Source organism: Gracilinanus agilis, chromosome 5 (genome assembly GCF_016433145.1).
Source record: "Gracilinanus agilis isolate LMUSP501 chromosome 5, AgileGrace, whole genome shotgun sequence".
NCBI classification, from domain to species: domain Eukaryota; kingdom Metazoa; phylum Chordata; class Mammalia; order Didelphimorphia; family Didelphidae; genus Gracilinanus; species Gracilinanus agilis.
In genome coordinates this window covers 224772595-224796705 of record NC_058134.1, presented here as the reverse complement: position 1 = coordinate 224796705, position 24111 = coordinate 224772595, and the positions used below count along the sequence as shown (strand labels likewise).

At 39.7% G+C, this 24111-nt stretch overlaps 1 long non-coding RNA gene across 1 annotated transcript in view; it reads left to right on the top strand.

Annotated features, from left to right (window-relative positions):
- The window catches only part of LOC123249244, a 78215-nt gene that overhangs the window by 640 nt on the left and 53464 nt on the right, over nt 1-24111 (top strand). The gene's annotated exons all lie outside the window — the stretch shown is intronic.

The following is a 24111-nucleotide window of genomic DNA, read 5'->3' as shown; positions in this document are numbered from 1 at the left end:
TTGCTTAGGATCACTCAAGTCCCTCTGATCACAAATTCAGTGCTCTTCCCAACTATCCCCCTACAAGCTGATATGACTTGGTAGGACCTCTCAATATCCTTAATTATATGTTAGCATTTTATTGTGTTCAGTTGTTTCATTTGTGTCTGACTCTTCATGGCCCCATTTGGGGTTTTCTTGGCAAAGATACTGTAGTAGTTTGCCATTTTCTTTTCTGACTCATTTTACAGATGAGGAAACTGAGTCAGACAGGGTCAAGTGACTTACCCAACGTCATACAGCTAGTAAGTGTCTGGATCTTGATTTGAACTCAGGAAGAAAAGTCTTCCTGATTCCAGGCCTGATGCTCTTTCCAGTGGGCCACGGAACTGCCCCATTATTTTGCTACCTTCTTGCTAATTTGGAACAGGATAAGGAGAAGCAGATGGTAACATTTTGCTTCCTTCCTTTTATCTTCTACTAGGAAGATATATCTTGGTACTTCCATCCACTCCATTGTAGAGATCAGGGTTCATGATTGTGGCTTCTTGCATTGTACATTTATCCCTGTGTGTTTGCTGTATCCTCTATCAAACACCTTGAGGGCAGGGCTAAGTTCAGAGAACCCTGGACCTAGTTGGTGCTTTGTCAGATCTTTCCAATGGAATAGAACTGAATTGAGATTTCAGCTCCTGAGTTCAAGTCTGGCCTCGGAATTCACTACCTGTCTGTGCTCCTGGGCAAATCATTTGACCTTCTGTTTACCTTAGTTCCTCAACTGTAAAATGGGGATGACAACAACATCTACATTCAAGGGTTGGTGTGAGGATCAAATGAGATAATATTTATAAAATATTAGCACATTATCTGTCACATTGTAGATATTATATATGGTAAATGCTTATTTCCTTTTCCTTTCTTTCTTCCCTTCCCTTCCCTTACCCAAGTACTTAAATAAATAGCAATGAACCAATATTTATCTAACACCCACCTTGTGTAAATCATGGGGATATTTAAAAAGGACACATTAAGAAAAGTAAATGTATTCCTTCAGAATTCAGGGGAAGGGTGAGCACAATTTCCCTTTTGTCTTTTTATTTCCAACAGCACAATTCCTGGCACTTGGGGGGCTCTTAGTACATCTTATTGAATTGAATGGAAGAGTTAATGTTATATTTTCCAAAAACAATCCTTACTTTCTAGAACTAGTTTCCTGGGAGAGATTTTGAAATCTCCCTCTGAGTATTTATAATGCGAGTTCTTTGAGAGGAGGGATTTTTTCCCCTTCTTTGTATTTACATTTCCTTTTTCCAGCATGGTGCCTCATCCATATAGAAACAGGACTTAATAAATATTTGTTTATCATTGAATGACTGATTAGGAAAAGGGCAGACAAGAATTTTAAAAAGTAGAGGGTTAACTGAGATAACTTTGGGTTCTTGCCTTGTCCTGTGATGCCACAATTTAATAGCAATGGATCCTGAAAAACAAAACTCCAAATCCCTGTTCTAGAGTTGGTAGGCCCTAATCCAAATGAAGCAATGGAGAGAGGAATGCATTCAGAATCCAGAGGGTCTGGGCCTGAATCTTGGCTATATGTGTGACTTTGGACAAGTCACTGGATCTCTTTGTTCCTGTAGTGAGGAAATTAGGATATTGTTTAAAATAAGATATTTGATAAAGAGAACTCTGAGGGTACAAGCAAGGTAGAGAGCAGTGTGTGAGACAAGAACTTGGAAGGAAGACCACAGAAAAGGTTCTGTCAGTTGGTGCCCCTCTCACTGGGGCACTCACTGAGTGGGCTTGCTCTCTCTGGCTGCTTTTGGAGACAGACATTTGAGACTTTACTCTTGGCTGGTGAAAGGGAAGAGAGACCTCTGAATCCCATCTGAAGAGTGTTTCTGCTTTCCTGATCAAGTGAAGTCATGTCTAAGAAGAAGCTGGTAGATCTGTTTTGCTGGATAACAGTTTTGGAGGAGAAAGATTGAAACTGTTTGTCAACTCTGGGTCAAAACAGGGCTACCAGATTGTTAGTTAGCAGTTGCCATCTTCGCTGACTGAATTTATATGTTCTTGGAGAATCTCTTTAACAAATTAAGTTAATTAAATAAGGATTTTAGGTAGATTTAAAGTCAGATAGCTTTTTGGGTTTTAGTAAGTGTCAGTGTAGTTTTAGTATAGCCGGAAGAACTGAAGGCTCCACTGTAAGGTGGACTTAGCAGGTGGGTGGAGACAGTTCCCCTGTTAGTGTTGATTTCCTTATTATTAATCCTTATTTTCATCTTATTAAATATAAATAAATAGTTTTTTATATATAGTGTATCTCCAAGAACTTTCCAAATTGACCTAAGGAAGGGAAGCCCTCCCTGACTTTCCTTCAGAGAGGAGAGTTAAAAGATACTTTGTGCACACCACAAACTATCTTATCACATCATCCTCCTCACAACTCCAATTTATCAACATTATTTCTTCAGGTCTCATCTGTAAAATAAGGAAGTGGATCACAACAAAGGTTCTTCATTTTTTTCGTATGTCATGGATGCCTTTGGCAGTCTGTGGACACCTTCTCTGAATCCAATTTGTTGCCGACATTCGTAAGCTAAAGGAATGTTGAATTTCAGTTAGAGTTCTGCCCTCTTCAAATTGAATTTTTTCTAATTTTTGTCATGCTCTCCCCTGCCCCCCAGCCCTCCTATGGAAACTCCTTGAGACCAAGGACTCTTTTCTTTGTATCTTCTAATACCTAGTGCAGTGCCTGGCATGTAATACGCGCCCTGCAAATGTTTGAAGGATACATGAATGAATAAATGAATGAACCACAGTTCTCAGACCTCTCTCAGGCTTTACAGCAGCTGCTGTGACTCACTCCTTTGGCTCTGTCCCCAGGGGTGGTGACCCAGATTCTCTGTTCCCATTGCCCCCACATAAAAACTCAGGAAAAAAACTCTGACATTATCATTTTATCCCTGTTATATGTCAGTTGAGGTCATTTAGAAAATCAGACTTGTATGCAATTCCTTAATTATGATTTTAGAAATGAAGAAAACCCTCAAGAAATACCCACAGTGGGCATCTGCTTCCAGCTTGTGACCCTTCCCCCGGCAAGGCAGACCATGATGCCCTTTTGGTAGAAAAGACAAAACTATAAGCATTTAACACATTGTGGTGGAGTGGAAAGTACACGACACTAGAAGACAAGAAGACCTGCTTTTAAAACCTGCCTCTGACTCAACCTGTCTGGGACTGAGTTCTCTCATCTGTGAAACAATGGGCTGGACTCAATGACTTCTCTTCCTTCCAGCTGTAAATCTATGATTCTCTTCTTAGCTGGGTGACCTTGGGCAAGTTACTTCACCTCTGTTGGTCTCAGTTAACTTAATCAGTAAATGAGAGAGTTAGAGCAGATCAGAGTTTCTAAACCTGGGGTTCCTTGCTCTCAAGGAGTTTGTGGTATGATGGGAAAACCTCCGGGAAGATCTGTGTCTAATAAGTTGGGAGTAACTTGTAAACCCAGGGTGCCACGTTTCTCTCCTGTGAGTGGTGTTCCTTGAACATACAGGGTGGCACTGGAGAGATTGGGTCAGGTGCTGAATCTCTCAGTTTGGACAGCTGGCCCCCCTCTTTCCCCCTCCCCCAGCATAAAGACTAAGGACAAGAGAAAGGATTTCTATCCACATCCTCTGAACTATGGTTCTGGCTAAGCTTTCTGTTTTATCCAGATGGCAAGAGGGCAAGGACCCCCAAGCCTCTTCTTCTGGGAACACCACTTCCCCAAATCCTGAATTCAAATTCAGTCCATTTGAAAACAAATTAACAAAATAATCTCTGACTGTTAGTGCCATCTCCAGGTTCTGAAGGTTTTGTGGGTAGGGTTGTGGTTGCTAGGGGGATTAAACAGCCCCTTTGAATCTGATGCCAGGATATCATTATAGTGTTGATTTAATCAATACATGTTTTTTGTTTCACACAAGTTGCATCTCTCTTTCTCTCTTTGTGTCTCTGTCTTTCTCTGTGTCTCTGTTTGTCTCTGTCTTTCTTTGTCCCCCTCCCTCTCTCCTTCCCTCTCCATCTCTCTCTGTCTCTCATGTACACACACACACACACACACACACACACACACACAATTTCTCCGAAATCTTGAAACTAGTTCTTCTCTCTCTTCCTGTGGCCTCTAGTCAGAGAGAAAATCATGGCAAATGTCATCCCTTCCTGCTTTTTAATAAGCCATTTGGGAAAGTTGCTCGATGGTGTCACATTCACCATATATGAACTGAGTTGGTTGAGTTTCTTTGAGGAATGATTGGTTGTGCGACTAATGCTCTGAGACTTAGCATCCATGTAGGAAAGCCCTGCCTAAATCTGACTGTCCCTTGGTAGGTAAGTCTCAGAGGCCACTGAGGATCGGAGACAGGGGGTGGACTGAGTTGTTCTGATTACTGGTGTGGAATGCTCTCCTCTCTATCCCCCATACTTTCTCTCCTAGACCATAACAAACCAAATGTCAGGCTTGTCAATAGCTTTCTCTGACTTTTCTAGTCTTACACCTCATGCCTTTGTGTGTCCTCTATGGTCTAGCCTTTTGTTGTTCAGGTTTTATTTTTCATATTTTGGGGAGGAGGAAGAATTAGAGTTAGAGGGGAATTAGATAACAAGTGAAAATGAAGCATTTAAAAATGCACAGAAGAGGGACAGCTAGGTGACTCAGGGGATAGAGCGCCAGGACGGGAGTTGGGAGGCCCTGGGTTCAAAGTTGGCCTCAGAAACTGCTCAGCTGTGTGACCCTGGGCTAGTCACTTAACTCCCATTGCTTAGCCCTTATCGCTCTTCTGCCTTGAAACTAATATTTAGTATCAATATTAAGATGGAAGGGAAGGGTTTTAAAAAATGCACAGAAGACAAAAGAAAGAAGTTCAGAAGGAAACACGTACGAATGGGATGGCTTTGGAACTAAGGATCATCAGTCGTTGAGTCATGTCTGACTCTTTGTACCTCACAGACAATTGCTACCAATGGCATTTTCTTGGTAAGGATTCTGAAGTAATTTGCCATTCCCTTTTCCAGTAGATCCTTTTTTTTAAACCTTTATCTTTTGTCTTAGAATCAATACTGAGTATTGGTTCCAAGGCAGAAGTGTGGTAAGGGCTAGGCACTGGGCGCTAAGTGACTTGCCCAGGGTCACACAGCTAGGAAGTGTCTGAAGCCTGATTTGAACTCAGGACCTCCGGTCTCCTGGTTTGGCTCTCAATCCACTGAGCCATCTAGCTACCCTCCTCCAGTGAATCTTTTTGAAGAATTGTTATATACCTAAAATGACTGAATTAAAGAATTTTTAGAAGAATTTTTGAAGAATGATTATGTACTTAAAAAAAAGTCCTAGCTGATATAATAGATATTTGCAGTTTCATATAAAATCACTATAACCTATTTCTCTTTGTATTTGAAAATGTTCCCTTTTGGTTGGTATTTGTCAAGTTTAGAGCAAAGAATCACTGAGGTATGTTTAGAGATGTAAATACTCGTGTTTATTTGTTAGAGAGCAAGTCCCCTGGGAAAGGGAATTACTGCCATCTATTGGAGGCTCAGGTGAATGACAGACCAGTAGGGCAATGAACAGGGCTGCTGATGAGATCTGCAGGAGAAAAGACCTCATAGGACACTGAAGCATGTCAGAGACTGGAGTTGCCTTCAACCCTGGCTTCTTAAAGGGGAGCACTAGAAGATTCTACCTGATCACTGTTGAAGCCCTACTAGGGAAGAACTACCAATTATTGAGAATGCTCTATCTCTGGAAGGGTGATTGCTCAATAGTGGATAGCACTGCAGAATACCAGAGATAGCTCACATCATTTGGGAAAGCTGATTGTTAAATTTTCAGTGTGAATATTTGCACCTTGAAAATCAGCTTGATTTGTTGTTGTTTTTATTGTCTAGATGAATAATGTGATAGAGAAAATGTTCATAATGAAGATTAAACTTAATAGTGTGCTATGGACACTTCCCCCTCCCCCCCCCATTTTGGATAGCTGATTGTTAAATATTTACTAGCACATTATGACCATCATTTTCTATAAGCTTAGAAAAAAGTCTGGTATGTTTCCATTGCAATCATAAAAAGACCTAAACATTTACTTAACACATGAAAAAAATATGCCCAGACAGGGGAAATATCTTATCAAAAGTCACACAGTAAAGGGGATAATCTTAGATTTGAACCTATTTCCTTTGGGGTTTTTTTGTTTTTTGATTTGTTTTTAATTTTTAATTTTAAAATATTTTCTCATGTTTCCATAATTCATTTTCTCTCCCCTCCTCCCAGAGCCAACAAGCAATTCCACTGGGTTGTACAAATGTTATCACTTGATACCTATTTCCATATCATTCATTTTTGCTATAGAGCGATCTTTTAAAACGTAAACCCCAAATCACATACCCATATATAGATGTGATAAGTGATGTCATGTTTTGCTTTTGCATTTCTACTCTCACAGTTCTTTCTCTCAAAGTGGTCAGCATTCTTTCCCATAAGTCCTTCAGGAGCATCCTGCCTTGTTGCATTGCTACTAGTAGAAAGTTTATTACATTGGATTTGAACCTATTTCCTTTGATTCTATACCCAATGCTCTTTCTACTATAATACAACATCTTCTATAACTTGTAAATTATTTCTATTTGGAGCTTGTTGAACCTGTGTATCTGTGAGAGGAGCTGGCCACTCCAGATATCAGATACGGAAATGCTCAGATCACCTGGGGCTAGATAGCATACCAGAAAAAGGAAAAATTGACAAAGTGTAGCTGGGTCTTTCCTGACCAGAATCAAGGCTTCTAGAATTTTGCAAAGAGAGTTATGCTAGTCAAATAGTGAGAATGAGAGAGAGAGCCAATGAATGTTCCAAATACTTTACTGGGAGGGAAGAAAAAAAGAAGGGAGAGATAAAAGAGAGGGAAGGGAGGAAAGGGAGAAAAAGAAAGGAAAGAAGGGAAAAGGGGAGAATGAAAATGAGAGCAATTGCTTTTCTCATAATGCACCTGTGCAATGCAAGCATTATTATACTCATTTTATAGATGAGGAAGCAAAGGCTCAGAGAAATAAAGAGACCTGCCTGTAGCCACAGCTAGTAAGTGTGAAACTAACAGGTGAGAGGTGAAGAAGAAAGTCAGGGAGGGAGGAAGAAAATTAAGGAGAAAAGGAGGGAGTGAAGAAAGAAGAAATATAGAAAAGAATGAAAGGAATCAAGAAGAAAGAAAGAAAGAAAAAAGGAAGGCAAAGAGAAAGTGGAAAGAAGAAAAATAGGAATGAATATAGGAAGGAAAGAAGGAAGAAAGGAAAGAAGAAATATAGGAATGAAGGAAAGCAGGGAGGAAGAGAGAAAAGAAGGAAGTGAGGAAGGACTAAAGTCAGGAAGGAGGAAGGAAGAAAGGAAGCTAGGAAAAGAAAGGAAGGAAGAGGAAGGAGAGGAAGGAAGGAAGGAAGGAAGATAGAAAGGATGGAAGTAATGAATGGTGGAAGGAAAAGAGGATGATTTGTAGGAAGGGAAGAAAAGAAAGGAGAAAGTCAGGAAAAGAAGAAAGAAGGAAGATAGGTAAGAATAAAAGGAAGAAGGAAGGGAGGGGGAAAAGAAGAAGAAAGAAGAAAAGGAGAGGAGGCTGCTTATGTGGGGGAGGGACTTTTATCAATAATTATCTTAATTGGCAAAGTCCTATCCTGGACTTTCTAGTCTAGTTATAGATATAGACTCTGATTTTCATTGTGTTTGGATATGGAATTTACCATCACTAAGACCAAGATAAAAATTTGTATCTTTCCAGATCTGGAACATGCTGAAATAACAAATATTGCAGGATTCTGAAGCAATTACATAGTTGAACACTTGTTATCTAGGGCCTCTGAGATTAAAAAGTATATTGTAGTACTTGAGATGTCTTTTAGCTGGGACAGAATGATCTCAGGAGAGATTAAAAATACCACTTTTTAAAAAGCTGTGCCCTGGTTTCATAGGTTTAATGTAGAACACAGATTTGGTTCTTTCCTTGAAATTTATTTTTATGCCAACAATATCTAAGAATAGATATGTATAGATAGACAACAAAAAGTAAATATTGTAATACATACATATGTATGTATGTATGTATGTATGTATGTATGTAGCTAGATGGTGCAATGAATAGAGCCCTGGGCCTGGAATCAGGAAGCATCTTCCTAGGTTCAAATCTGGCCTCAGGCACTTACTACATGACCCCTAGGCAAGTCACTTCACCCTGTTTGCCTCAGTTTCCTCATCTGAGCTGAAGAAGGAAATGACAAATCACTGATTCTTTGCCAAGAAAACTCCAAATGGGGTTCTGAAGGATCAGTAATGCCTGAATACATACATACATACATACATACATACATACATATATATATATATAATTTATCTGAATCTTGTAGGATAAATTCAATTAAAAATAGTCAATTAAAATAGAATAATTTATTCAGAATAAAATATTCAAGAAATATTTTCTACGTACGTCCTCTCTGCAAAGCAAATAAGCAATGTGTTCTTTTTGAATTTTTTTTTTTTACTCGTTCAGCTAGCTTCTCCCTTCCCTCACTATACCATAGAAGGCATCATCTGGCAAAATAAATAACATGTCTTTCGTGTTTCTATTTTTCATTTCATTCTCTGGAGGTGAACATTTACAAATTATTCTTCAAATATTAACCCTGTAGCTGTGTATAGTATTCTCTTGGTTCTACTCATTTCAGTCTTCATTATTCCATGTAGTTTTCTCAAAGTTTTAAAAAAAAATGGATCTGCTCATCATTTCTTATGGTGCGTCACAATCATATACCATAGTTTGTTCAGTCATTCTCTAACTGATATGGGCATCCCCTCAATTTCTAGTTTTTTGCCACCACAAAGAGAGCTGCTATAAACATTTTGGAACATGTAAGTTCTTTTCCTTTTTTCCCTGATATCCTTGGGAAATAGACTCAGCAATGATGTTGCTGCATCTAAGGATATATATATGGTTTTATAGCTCTCTGGGCATAATTCCAAATTGCTCTCCACTTGGATCAGTTCACATTTCCACAAACAGTATATTAGTATCCCCACTTCTCCACATCCCTTCCAACATATATCATTTTATCCTTTTGTTATTTTAGCCCATCTGATGTGTGTGAGATAATATCTCAGAATTGTTTTGGTTTGCATTTTCCTAACCGTAAATAACCTCTATATGGTTTGGATTCCTTTATCTGAAAATTGTCTGTTTCATTTATCAGTTGGAGGATGGCGTTTTTCCCCATAAATTCGACAAAGTTCTTTATTTTAGATATGACACCTCTATCCAAAAGACTATGGAAAAATTTTCCCCAATTTTCTGCTTTCCTTCTTTTTTTTTTTTTAAACCCTTACCTTCCATCTTGGAGTCAATACTGTGTATTGGCTCTAAGGCAGAAGAGTGGTAAGAGTAAGCAATGGGGGTCAAGTGACTTGCCCAGGGTCACACAGCTTGGAAGTATCTGAGGCTATATTTGAACCTAGGACCTCCCATCTCTAGGCCTGGCTCTCAATCCACTGAGCTACCCAGCTGCCCCCTCTGCTTTCCTTCTAATCTTGGCAATATTTGTTTTATTTGTTTCAGTTTAACGTCCTCAAAATCATCCCTCTTATATTTTATATTTACATTACAAGAGTTCTCCATCTTTTGTTTACTTATAAATTCTTCTCCTATCTAGAAATCTAACCTATTTTAATTTGTTTATGATATCTCCTTTATATCTAGATCACATATCCATTTTGATCCTATCATAGGCGAATGGTATAAGATATTGTTCTCTGCCTGGTTTCTACCCTTTCTAGTTGTCCCAGCAATTTCTTACCAAATAGTGATTTCTTATCCCAATAGCTTGGATCTGTATTTTTAAAAAATTCTATCTTAGTATATATAATATTTTACTACCTTTGACTATATGTCTGTTCTGTTCCACAAATCTGTTTTTCTGTTTTTTAGCTGGTACCAGATAGTTTTGATAATTACTACTTTATAATACAGTTTAAAATCTGGTACTACTATACCTCCTTCCTTGACATTGTTTTCATTGATTCTTTTGCTATTCTTGATCTTTTGTTCTTCCAGATGAATTTTGATATTTTTTTCTAGCTTCAATAAGATAATTTTTTGGCAATTTGATTGGGATGGCATTGAATAAGTTGATTATTTTAGGTAAGATTGTCACTTTAATTATATTGGCTCTACCCATCCATGAGTCATTAATATTTCTCCAATTATTTAGATATGACTTTGTGCAAAAAAATGTTTAATTTATATTCTTGTGGTTCTTGGAGTATACTCCCAAGTATTTTATTCTATCTGTGGTTATTTTAAATGGAGTATTTATTTTATCTTGTCTTTTAGGACTTTGTTAGTAATGTATAAAAATGCTGATGATTTATATGGGTTTATTTTATAGTCTGCTACTTAACTAAAATTATTAATAGTTTCAACTAACTTTTAAGTTGAACCTCTAGGATTTTATACATCTATCGTGCTATCATCTGCAAAAAGAGATGGTTTTATTATTTCTCTGATTCCTTCAATTTCTTTTTCTTATTGCTGTTGCTAGCATTTCTAATACTATATTAAATAATATTGGTGATAGTGGGCATCCCTGTTTCAAAGAGTGTGTTTTAAAGGGATAGTTCACTATTAATGAAGCAGAAGGTCCTGGACTAAAAGCAGAGAGGACCAGCATTCAAATCCTGCCTCTGACTTTTATAAGCTGCGTGACCCTGGACAAATCATTTAACCTCTCCAAATCTCAGTTTTCTCATCTGTAAAATGGAAATTGTAAAAATGTAGTACCTTCCTTACAGGGTTGCTGCGAGGCTCACATAATGCAGAGTCCTTTGTGACCTTTAATGCTGTAGATAAATATCAGCTATGTTTTTAGAGCAGTGGTATGGCATGGTAGAAATAAAATTAGACTTGGAGTCAAGAGTCCTGAGCTCAAATTGCAATTCTAACATCTATGAAATATAGAACTTAGGGCAAGTCACTTAAACTGCCCCATCCTCAGTTGCCTCATCTATGAAATGGGGAATAATGATGTTTGTAGTACCTTCTCGAAAGCACTGTTGAAGGGCTCAAATGAAATAATGTATCAGAAGTGTCATAGACAGGTCAGTCATTCCAGCACTCATCTTGGGGTTTTAAATGTATTTATCCCGTTTAACTTCTATAGAAATGCAATGATGGGATTAAGGATATTGAACTAGGAAGTACCATTTAGTTCAACCTCTTGATTTTACTGATGAGGAAAATGAGACCTTAAGAAGTTAGGTGACTTGCCCTAGATTACACAAGTAAGTACTTGGCAAAGCCAGGATTCAAGATCTAGTGCTCTGATTCCCAATCCCAAGGAGCCTTTTCCATTGTATCCCAGAAGTGTAGAATTTCGGAGTTGGAAGGGATCTCAAGGGTAATCTAATCCAAACTCTGCCTGGTCCGCAGTGACCTCCTCTGATGTCTCACTGCAGCCAGGAAGTCACCCAGGGTCCCTGAAGATCATACTTGTGGAGTCTAAACTGACATTTCCTGATGAGCTGGAAGTTGAAAGCCAGACCAGTCAACTCGTCTACAAACCAGCCTAGCTAAATTTAGTAAAGATCATCACCAAAATGGCTTTAGGGCAATGACAGTTTTGATCACAGGAATTGGAGAAGATTGTTTTCTAAGTCAAGTAGGGCTCCCTATTGATATCACTGTGGGGACTTTGGCATAGTTCTTGGACAGTTGGGTGGCACAGTAGTTGGAGACAGGCAGACTCAACTTCCAGTTGTCATTTATTTTACCTCAGTTTCCTCATCTGTAAAATGAGCTGGAGAAGGAAATGGCCAACCACTCCAATATCTCTGCCAAGAAAATTCCCAATGGGGCCATTAAGAGTCAGAGATGACTGAAAAAACGAATGAACAAAATGGGCACCCAGAGAAAAAATTCTCGAGGTCTTTGGAGTCCTAGAGAAGAAAATTCTAGATAAAGTTTATGCCTGTGTTATCTTATCCTCATGCAGGAAAAGGACAATCTGCTATAATGGCTGGTTCTTCTGGTCCTCAAAAAGGGAAATGGCAACAAATCTTCAGATAGGTAGGGAGCTTGAGGCCAAAGCAGTCTGGTGAGTTCATATCATTCTGACAATCTTCCCATTAAATACAATGTGGAGACAATTAGACATAAAAAAAAGTGTTCATATAAAGTTAGACTTTCCAGCTAGAAGGCTGTTTTAGGATGTGTTGACTTGAATGAACAAAGGACATTCTATTTCTAAATATAGTGATTTACCCAGTTAGCATTTACACGCCTCTTTTCTTTTTTTAAAGCAAAGTGTTGGTTTCACAACTACCAACATTTATCTAAATGTGGTCAAGTTTCTCTATTGGAGCAGCATAAAGAAAATGGGGCAAATGAGCCAGGGGATGCTCCACATTCCATGGTTGGTAGTATCAAAGGTCCCTGGGCCTTTAACTGAATACAGAGGCTTTCTCTAGGTAACTGTGCTCAGGGGCAGCCATGGGGCATCTGAAAGAATGGCTTCTTGTTGATGGATCCTGCCTTTCTCCCCAGCCACACAGTCCCTAGAGGTGAATAGATTGAAGAAACTGAATGCTGAATATGAGGACTTCAGAGAAGGTGGAGAAGACTTATATAAACTGATACTGGGTAAAGTAAACAGAACCAAAAGAATATTACGTATACTGACTACAAGAATATAAATGAAGAATGCATTGAAAGGAAGTTGTTATTGCTGTTTAGTCATTTTTCAGTCATGTCTGACTCTTTGTGACTCCATTTGGGGTTTTCTTGGCAAAGATACTGGAATGTTTGGTCATTTCCTTCTCTGGCTCATTTTACAAATGAGGACATTGAAGCCAAAAGGGTTAAGTGGCTTACCCAAAGTCACACAGCTAGTAAATGTCTGAGGCCAGATTTGAACTCGGGAAGATGAGTCTCCCAGGCTCTAAACCCAGCACTCTATTCATGGTGCCACTTAGTTCCCAGAAAGGAAGTTGACTTCTGAATAATTGTCATGAATTAGCGTGGTCCTGGGGAACTGGTCATGAACATTCCTCCCTCTTCTCTGCAGAAAGGTGGAGGAGAATTTGGCAGTATGTTGAATATGCTATCAGATGCAATCCCTTTATCAATTGTTTTGGCTTAACTGTTTTTCTTTGTTACAAGGTAAGGTGACCTACTGAACAGGAATGCCAGGGGCCACATGCATGAAACAAAAGGCACCAATAAAACTGTAAGGAATTAAATTAAGGGTTTGACTAAAATTTGTGAGAATTCTAAAATAATCTTGTGGTCACCAATTTAAAGTAGTATAGCTCAAAGTCAAAATGACTTTAATAGCTTTTATTTACAAAAGAGGTGGAAAGAATGAGAGTAGAGAAATATAAAAAGAGGGTAGAGAAGATGCCTACCCTATCACACTAAATATTGCTCCAATGCTTGGCCCAGCCGGGCAGGGCTTATTAACCCTTGACCAGAGGATCTGGAGTTCCATGCACACAGCCTCCTCCAAGAAGGGAAGGTCTTTCCAAAACTAATCTCTCTCCAGACACCAGGAAAGGAAGGCCAGCTACTCACTCACCTAAGAAGCAGTCCAAGTCCCAAGTTACCTCCAAGAGGCAGGTCACCAGTCAAAGACGACTACTGAAGATAACTACCAAAGAAGACGACGATGACAACAACCTCCAGAAGACTGTTTACTGAAGATTCTCTCCAGCTAAAGAAATTCATGACTTTTATAGTGACTTCTTGTCCCTTCCTCTCTTCACAGGGGCTAATCACAGCTTCCAAATTGCCTAGCGCTGCCCAGGGGGGCCAGTGTCTGTGGGATTCATTTCTCACCTCTGAAGGTGTCAACCTTTTATCATGGGTTGCTGAAAGTATCAACTTTTTATCATAGGATTCATTAGTTTCTGACTGATTGAGTTATCATCCACTTTAGCAAATGACTTGTGAACACTCTTACTTAGTGATAAGTAGGGGTGCTTTGAGTTCTGGAGTTATCACTCATTTTCGCAAGTGACTTGCGAATTCTCTTACTTCTTCAAGTAAGTGACTTGTGAATCCTCTTACTTGATGGCTAACAAAGTGTTAACTCAAAATAGACAAAGAGAATAAAGAATTCCCTTTCACAAAACTCTTTTTTATTTCTCCCCACTAGACATTATTCTCTATTCCCATAGATTACTCTGGATTTGGACTAAAACATAATCATTCAGTCCTCTAGAATATCACACATCCACATGTATACATTTCCCCCCATTATACCACATGTGGTTGACATGTTTGACTGATCATAGAATATCTAAAAGAGAATGGTATGAAATGGGTTGGAAAAAGGCAGAGGCCAGGCTGGGGAGGGGAGTTTGTAGTGTAGTCTAGAGTCAATAAGGAGACAATGGACATTTTGAACAAGGAAGTGAAATGGGTCAAAGCTTGGTCCTCAGGATATTAGGATGCCACAAGAATCAAGAGAGACTTTTGGAACAAAAAACTCTGACAGGGGTCTAATTACTCAAATATACAAGGAGTTAAACCAATTGTATAAAAAATCAAGCCATTCCCCAGTTGATAAATGGGCAAGAGACATGAATAGCCAATTTTCAGGTAAAGAAATCAAAAGCATCAATAGGCACATGAGAAAGTGTTCTAAATCTCTAATAATTAGAGAAATGCAAATCAAAACAACTCTGAGGTATCACCTCACACCTAGCAGATTGGCTAAAATAAAAGAAGGGGAGAGTAATGAATGCTGGAGGGGATGTGGCAAAACTGGGACATTAAAGCATTGCTGGTGGAGTTGTGAACTGATCCAACCATTCTGGCTGGCAATTTGGAATCATGCTCAAAGGGCTATAAAAGAATGCCTGCCCTTTGATCCAGCCATACCATTGTTGGGTTTGTACCTCAAAGAAATCATAGATAAACAGACTTGTACAAAAATATTTATAGCTGCACTCTTTGTGGTGGCAAAAAACTGGAAAATGACAGTATGCCCTTCAATTGGGGAATGGCTGAACAAACTGTGGTATCTGCTGGTGATGGAATACTATTGTGCTAAAAGGAATAATAAACTGGAGGAATTCCACGGGAACTGGAAAGACCTCCAGGAACTGATGCAGAGCGAAAGGAGCAGAGCCAGAAGAACGTTGTACACAGAGACCAATACGCTGTGGTAAAATAGAATGTAATGGACTTCTGTACTGGCAGCAGCGCAATGACCCAAGACAATTCTGAGGGACTTATGAGAAAGAACACTACCCACATTCAGAGGAAGAACTACAGGAGTGGAAACAGAAGAAAAACAACTGCTTGAACGCATGGGTTGGGGTGGACATGATTAGGGATGTAGACTCAAAACTACGACACAAATGCAACTATCAACAATTTGGAAATAGGTCTTGACCAATGACACATGTTAAAACCAGTGGAAATGCGCATCAGCCATGGGGGGGAGGGAAGTGGGGATGGTGGTGAAGGGGAAAGTAAGAGCATGAATTATGTAACCATATTAACTTTTAAAAAATATTAATAAATGTTTAAAAAAAAGAGAGACATTTGGGGAAAGGTAGTGCCTTTTATGTAATAGATGATCAAGAAGTGCTCTTAGGGTTACAGAGGACCTCAGAGATCATGTCTGACCTAGTAGAGGTCATCCTTTTGTGTATGGATTGGACTAGACAAACAAGAAGAGGTCCTTCCAACTTTCAAATTCTATAATTCTGAATCAATCTCTTCACATATTGGGAACTGGAGTGGCCAAATGACTTACCCAAAGTCAGATAGCTAGAAAGCAGCAGTATCAAGATGTGAACTCAGGTCTTTTGACACTAGGTCCAATGCTCTTTCCATGACTGCATTGGATTTTTAGTGCCTCTCTATTCTTTGTCTTGCTCATATGAATATATTTGTTGTCTCTGCTCTTAGAGGAGAAGCTCCTTGAGGGCAGGGATTGTTTCTACTTTTTCTTTGAATCTTCAGTACTTTGAATAGTACCCGGTACATAATAAACATTTGATGAATGCTTTTTGATTATTCATGAAACTATTAAAAAGTATAGGGGCAGCTAGGTGGGTCAGAGGATAGAGAGCCAGGCTTGAAGTAGGGAGGACCTAGGATCAAATCCAGCCTCAGATACTTCTTAGCTCTCTGACCCTGGCCAAGTCACTTAACCCCAACTGTCCAGCCCTTATCACTCTTCTGTCTTGGAACCAATACATAGATATAGATACATAAGATTCTGAGACATGAGGCAAGGTTTAAAAAAAGAAAAAAATGTATAATATCCAACCTCGGAGTTTTGTGGAATTAGGACAACTATACTCCCCTCCCTTCCCAAGGTCATATGCCATCCATATTGACAGCATGTCAATATAGTCCCCCTCTCAGCTCTTCCAGACCTCTTTCCCCACCTTCCTCAGCCTGTTGATCAGCTCAGGCCATCTGGTCCCACTCCTTTGCTCCAGCCAACAGCAGTTTGCCCCCCTTATGCTGTACCCTAGCAATGGCTCTGAATCCTGGCTGAAATCTTCTCCATAACATTCTGAATCACAAAGGAATTTGTCACAAACTGTACTCAAAAGAAATCTATTGCAGATTTCCAAAAGATGAAATGATCATTGTAGCATTTAGAAGCCTCTCAAAAAGCCACAGGAGGGAATTCGCTCAAGTTTGTCTTCTTATGGAATGCTTCCATTTCTTTTAAAGTATAACTCTGGGAGAGAAAAAGGTCTTTAAAGAGAAATGAAGCTTTGGAAAGCCAGGATTTGGAGGAGGCAGAATTCAGCTACCCATTAGAATGCAGATCTAGAGAAATGGCCTTGCAAATATTTTATGACTCATGTTGGACAGAGCCTCAGCTTTCTCTGCCATCTGAATATTGTTAAATTATAGACTTCCTGGGTCTAGTAAAAATGAAGGCAAGTGAAAATAGGAATAATCCTTGTTTATTAAAAAGTGTTCTATTATTACATTGGTTTCAGTTAGGAAATGGAAGGAAAAAAAGAAGAAAAACTTAAGCGTACAGACCTTAAAATAATTCCCTTAAAATATTCTTTAATAGATAAGTGATATTAACCATGTGTAGACAACTGACATCTACCTGTGTGGCCTTGGACAAATTACTTGACCTCTTTGGCCCTTCATTTCTTTATAAGTAAAATGGAAACAAAAGGAGAGGGAAGGTAGATTAGATAACTTCTGAGGTCTTTTCCAGCCCTAGATCTATGATCCTATACCAAACTGTCAAGGGCTTGTGATTTTGTCAGGAACCAGCTCCACCACAGGGTTATTATCAGAAAAGTATTTCGTAAAGTTCTTTGTAAGTGCTAGCTCTTATTATACCTGACTGGTACCTTGGCCAAGGGTGACAGGTAGGCTGTGAACCGTGGGCTGAATCAGCACTGGTATAATAGGCGATGACGAGCCACTGATGCCAGAGATATGCGATATTGCCTTTAGGAAGATAGGAGAATGTGGAGGGGTACTTAAGGATATGGTAGTTTATTTAAGGAGAAGGAAGACAGGACCTCTTTGCCAAGAGTTTTATACATTTGACATGATTGTGGATTTTTTAGTCATTTCATTACCTTCAGAATCAGATTCAGAAAGAGGGGAGTTTCTAAGGTTCAATGTGGTGTGTGAGAGATGATGAAATGACTGTGAAAACAAAGCTTCGAGCTTCTGAGTACATCAAGTTTTTCAGCAATGCATGGCAATTGCCTAACAAATTGGGACCAGTCGCCTTCCTCAGTTTTGGCACTGCATCCTGAATATAGAGGGAGATGGACTTCTATCCATCGAAAATAGTTAATCAAATGAGACCAACTAATGAAAAGACTATAATTAGGGGGCAGCTGGGTAGCTCAGTGGATTGAGAGTCAGGCCTAGAGATGGGAAGTCCTAGGTTCAAATCCGGCCTCAGACACTTCCCAGCTGTGTGACCCTGGGAAAGTCACTTGACCTCCATTGCCCACCCTTACCACTCTTCCACCTATGAGACAATACACAAGAAGTTAAGGGTTTAAAAAAAAAGACTATAATTAACCAGCATAAAAATTAGGGAATTTGATTTCTAATTGGAGGAATGATTAGGGACTTTCTAAATTGGGAGGGGAGAGCAAACAGGTGGAATTTTCTAAAATCAGAAAAAAGGTGTCCCACTCCCTCCAAGTATCTATAAATCATCAAAACAACATGAAACAATAACAAATAAATTAGTATGGGGCCAGTTTTCAGATAAGCCAATATATGGGTTGCTAGAGATGTATAATTGTGAGAAAACTCCTTACATAGATCTTTGGAATTGACTGGATTTCTGGTCAGCATAACCTGGGTCCTTAGTTAAGGGTCTCTAAACAGCAGGTATAGGTGGTCCAGCTTCCAGCTATGCAGGGCTAGGTTCAAACAATTCAATAAGGTTTTCTCCTGGTTCCCACAATTGAATAAAGTTTTCTCACAAGACAAAAATTGGTCTAAGCCCATAATTGAATCGAAAAGGAACTGAGCTGGCTCTGGAATTGAGTCATAAGATGGAGTCAGTGTGGTTCACTCAATTTCTGCTTTTAACCACTTGCTGTTCTAATCCTCTCAGTTCCATCAATTTTCTAATCAAGAAGGTTGTGTCTGCACTTTGGTGCATCTGGAGGTCGTCTTTGATGAAGACATATTACCCCGTGTCCCTTTTGGGGACCCTTGGAGAGAGCCTCCAGAGGAACCAGTTATACTTCCCTATTTCTCCTTCTTCAGGCATCTTTTACTTTGTGACAATGCTTATAGTACCTTTCCTTTGACTAGGGCATCAGTCCTCTGTATTAGATGGGAGAGCCTAGTGTTGCATCTTTGATATGCAACCTCTATAAAACTTTCCCATCAACCTTTGGAGTAACATGAGAACTGTAGACATAATGAATGGAGGAAAACAGTCTGAAATTAGGCTAGAAAGGCAGGCAGTGCCAGGTTGAGGAGACCAATGTGGGGTTGCCATCATGCATAAGGTAAAACATTACTGTATATCAAATATTTGATTTACTTATTTTGTCTTCTCCTTCTCCTTTGTATTATCTTTTAAAAAATCCTTATCTTCTGTCTTGGAATCAATACTATATATATTGGTTCCAAGGCAGAAGAGTGATAAGGGCTAGACAATTGAGGTTAAGTGACTTACCCAGGGTCACACAGCTAAGAAGTGTCTGAGGTCAGATTTGAACCCAGGACCTTCTCCCTCCAGGCCTCTCTCTCTATCTAGCTGCCCCCATCCTTTAGTTTTAAAATAAATGATTTGTGATTTTTTTTAAACATTAAGATCATCTTGGACTCAAAGTGCCTTGCTTCAAATCATACTCTTGATACTTACTGCTTTTATGCCGACTAACCTCCCTGGCTCTTGGTTTTCTTATCTATAACCTTCCTAAACATCTTGGGCTAATGTGGGTTTGAACTGCTTTATGAAATCAACTGAAACTACTTCAAAATGCCATTCAGCCTATCCCCATTGACAAGGGGATTGACTCTTCTTTCTTCTTAAGTCCTTTGATGGTGGAACAATACTGTTTAGGTTGGTGCTGTCCTGGGCTGTAGTGCTGCCTCGGTCCATGACTGTCAGTTGACTATCCCCCATAGCCAGTTGACTATCCCCCATAGGCACTGGCAGTAATAATAACAGGTGACATTTCCCAAAGTCACACCCAATGGGGTAGGCAATGCAGCTATTATCATCCCATTCTCCAGATGAGGAAATTGGACATCAGCGACTCGCTTAGGTTCATATTACTGAATCAGCAGGGCTTGAGCCATGCTCTTCTAACTTCTGAATGAAGGCCCTTCCCAACTCTATTAGAACTCTGATAAGTAGATGTCATCTCTTACACTTTTTTTTAAACCCTTACCTTTCATTTGAGAATTAATACTGTGTATTGGTTCCAAGGCAGAAGAGTGGGAAGGGCCGGGCAATGGGGATTAAGTGACTCTTCCAGGGCCACACAGCTGGGAAGTGTCTGAGGCCAGATTTCTCCCATCCCTAGGCCTGGCTCTCAACCCAGTGAGCCACCCAGCTGCCCCCTATTTCTTCCTTTTGAAGAAAAATGCACGTAAAGAAGTTTCCCCGCCTCACTTTGCTTTTAAGGCTCATCAGGTATACCAATTTCTTAAAGCCAGAAGTGGTAAGAGCTATAGTTCTTTTGGCGACTCTAAAAGGTTTTCTGAAATGTTTCCTTGGTGCTTGCTATGCTTTAAAGCTATTCTAGCCTTTAATTGGATCATACTTTACTTACTCCAAATAGAAAGGGTCTACATTTGATTGTGTGAGTTATTTAATGGGACAAAAACATGTATAGATGGAAGAAGAGTAAAAATAACCATTTCAGTTAGTTCCATTTTCATTGAAATATGGACTTCCTCGGGCAAAAACGATACCACACACTTATGGAGTGCTATCCAGTTTCCAGAGTGCTTTTATGGCCATTACTGCCTTTGAATCTCCCAGGCACCCTGAAAGATAGGTAGGCTTATTCCATTTGACTTCTTAAGACAAGCTGGCATATCTGTTTGGGAAAAACAGCCTTTGGATGCTGGCTTAGAGGCCACGATCCCTGACAACTACCTGACTTGGAAACAGAAAATTTCTTCTAACGCCAGTTAAATCCTCAGAAAGGAGCCTGTGTTCCCAAAACTTATTTCTGGTCCTCTGCCCTCCAATTACCGGAACAGCCGCCACAGCAGCAAGGATAACAGTGATAACAACAATAAGGACACAGCCACAGGAGCTGTGTGGGAAGCCAGAGAGGAGGGGCGTCCCTGCCTCCCAGGATTCTGCTGTGTTGCCTGCCATGCAGATGAAAACAAGGGCAAGAACAAAGCAGGGTGGGGTTTTGTTATACCCATTATGCCTTTCTTATACTTCTTCATGGTCAATAAAAGAACAGATTCTTTTGGAGCTGTTCTGACTCACCCCCAAGTTCTCCTTCCATGTATAAAAGTTCATTGAAGGAAAAAGTTGGGGTGATTAGATGAGGGCACAAAAGCAGCACTTTCTTCTAAGAGCAAGACTTTTTCTTAAATGTTTGAAAGATCATCAATTTAGGGCAGAAAGGGGCCTTGGCATTTAATGAACCCAACTCCTTCATCTTGTATAGGAGGGAAATGAGACCCAGGGAGCTTCGGTGACTTGCCCAACCTCACACAGCAGAGTCAAGGTCTTCTGGCTCCAAAGTCAATGAATGTTCTTTTCCCTGGATCATGTCGAAGCCTTACTTGGGCAGATTTTCATAATGTTTCCTAGACTTTTAGAGGTTAAAAATGGAAAGGATTATGGGATCATCTCACTGAACCCCCTCACTTTGCAGATAAGAAAGCTGGAAGCCACTGAGCTGTAACTAGGATAGGGGAACCAAGGTTTTGCCTCAGGACGCACAATTTAGTAAAGTAGAATCGACAAAACTTAGCATCCAGTTGGCCAGAATAATTCGTTAAAAAAGGAAGCTGTCCCATGGCGGGCTGGAGTGAGAATTCCTTTCCCTTCTTCCCCTTCCCTCTCACTCCCCTGCAGAATGGCAGCCTCTTGCCTTTCATACTGATGTCTCGGGGTCTTTGTCCCCCCCACCATGGAGTGTCTCCCTGGCCCTAAATAGGGTTGTCTTCAGGATCATTTGTTTTATGTACAACAATTCCTAGTGATAGCTTTGGACTGTGGCTCAGGATTAAACAGTGGCAAACCCAAGTCACTTGACTCTCAATCCAATATTACTTCTCCAGTATATGCTACTGTTACCATTATTATTACCACACTATTACCACTTATCTGTTGAAGTAGAAAAGCAGCATGGTATGATGGAGGATCATTGACTCCTCAGTCAAAGGACCTGGTTTCAAATCCTCCCTCTGATCCTCATTACCTGTCCAATCTTGGGTAAATGGTATACCCCGCCTAGGACTTAATCCCCCCCACGTGTAAAATGAAAGGATTGATGTCACTTCAGAAGGCTAAAGATCCTCTCCAGCTCTAGATCTCGGCTCCCATGAACTTTTGTATTTTCTCCTGATTTTGTAATTGCAAATAGTTCATCCACATGATATCCCTGAGAGGTAGTTAACTATTTTTATCCATCTTTCATAAGGAAATGGTCACAGAGGGTAAAAGCAATGTTCACAGGAAGTTAAGGGACAGAGTTTGGAATGGACACTGTGGTTCCAAATGACCAGCTCGAGTCCACAGGGTCTCTCTTTTCTCCACTGCCAGGGTGTGTGGCTGGAACTCAAAAGCCTTCCCAGAAAGATTAGATGAGTCAGTCAATGAATCAAGCCATCGGCCCTTTTAATTGGTATATTTTAAGGAAGCCTTCCCCCCCTCTTCCCCAGGCCACATTGCTTAACATTAGATGCCCAAGGGAGCATGGGATGCAGGGGCCACATAGAAAAGAATACTTGACTTTTTAAATCTTTGTCAGAGGACTGAAAAGTATGTTGTTAGGAATTTCTCTTATTTTTAACAATTTGGATTCTTGCACGTGGTTAATGGTACTTGGCAATTTGTTAGAGAACTCTTTTTTCAAATCATCTGATCACTCCTCTATTGAGTTCATCTATACAGGTATCTCTTCCACACTGTGGGGCTCAGGGGCTCAGCTTTCCTGCGCTCTGGAAAAGCCACGTAAAATGTTTTGGCCATCCCTTTGTTCCATAGAAGAAGTAGTAAAATTTGGATTCAACATTCGGTCACAGGCTATGTACAGGGCAATGTTTTTGTATTCTTTTCACAAACTTTCACTTTTTACTTATTTTTACCAGTAAAAAGAAATTGTGTACATTCATGGGATTAAAAGATAAAATAGGTTGATATTATACAATACTCTTACTAGACCATTTGCACTTCTGAGTTTCTAAACTTTTTCTGTGTCACCTGATTTGCACAACTCCCCCGACCCAAGTCCTCACTGAGTTTCTTATGCCGACCTGTGATGTATCAAAACTGTGATGAGGAAAGTTGCCATGTGGAAAGAATCCCTGTATTTTGGATTTGCTCTTAAATATCTTAGATATATCTTAGTTCCTTATCAGAAAAATTAGATGCCAGGATTCCCCTCTACTTGCTTATTTCCATCTTAATCCTAGTTTGTGTTCATTTTGTATGTGCAAAAGTTTTAAAATTTCATGTAATTTAAATGATTTAGTTTCTCTTTTGTCATTCCCTTTATTCTTTATTTAGTTAAGAACTCCTCTAGCCTTAGCCTGAGACTCAGCTTTTCCATCTGAAGGATGAGAGAGTTGGACTCAATGGCATCTGAGGTCCCTGCTACAATGAGCCATGATCCTGTGATTTATGAATCCTTTCAACTGCGCCCCTGGCTGACCTTTCATCCAAGGAAACCCTTCTCCCTCTTCACAGTGAGATAGACAATATCACTTTCTTTTTTTTATTAAATTAAATTAAATTAAAAACATTTTTTACATAATTCATGTTTTTACTTTCCCCTTGACAATATCACTTTCAAAGGAGATGGAGAGGGACAAGGAAGGGATTCAATTAGGGAAATCTGGAAGTTTCTACAGGTCCTGTTTGCAGGTCCCAGCATACAGGTAGAATCCACAGTGTTTCAAGACTCCTGGATCTGAGCATCAGGGCAGTTTGTTCCACTGTGGGGAGCAGGGGGAAGGTCAGGGCAACTCCAGACTCAGAGCAGTTTAGGAGGTTTACAAGAAAAGGAAATGGTCCTGCCAGGTTTTATATCCCTGAGGTTATGGTTAGGAGGTACCACAATCCTTGAGGAAGCTAGAAATTTCCTCTCTAAGGTTACTTCTCTTTACTCTGTTTTTATTTTGAATGTTCCGATTTTTATCACAGGATCATAGCATTAGAGATAGTCAAAAGGGACCTCCAAGGACACTGAGTACAACTCCCTCATTTTACAGATGAGGGTGAAGGGACTCCCCCAAAGTCACATAGTTAGTATCTGAGATAGGATTTTAATCCAGGTGTTTTAACTCCAGAAGGCAGCATATTTTTCACTGTACCAAATTCTACAATGCTCTCTCTCTCTCTCTCTCTCTCTCTCTCTCTCTCTCTCTCTCTCTCTCT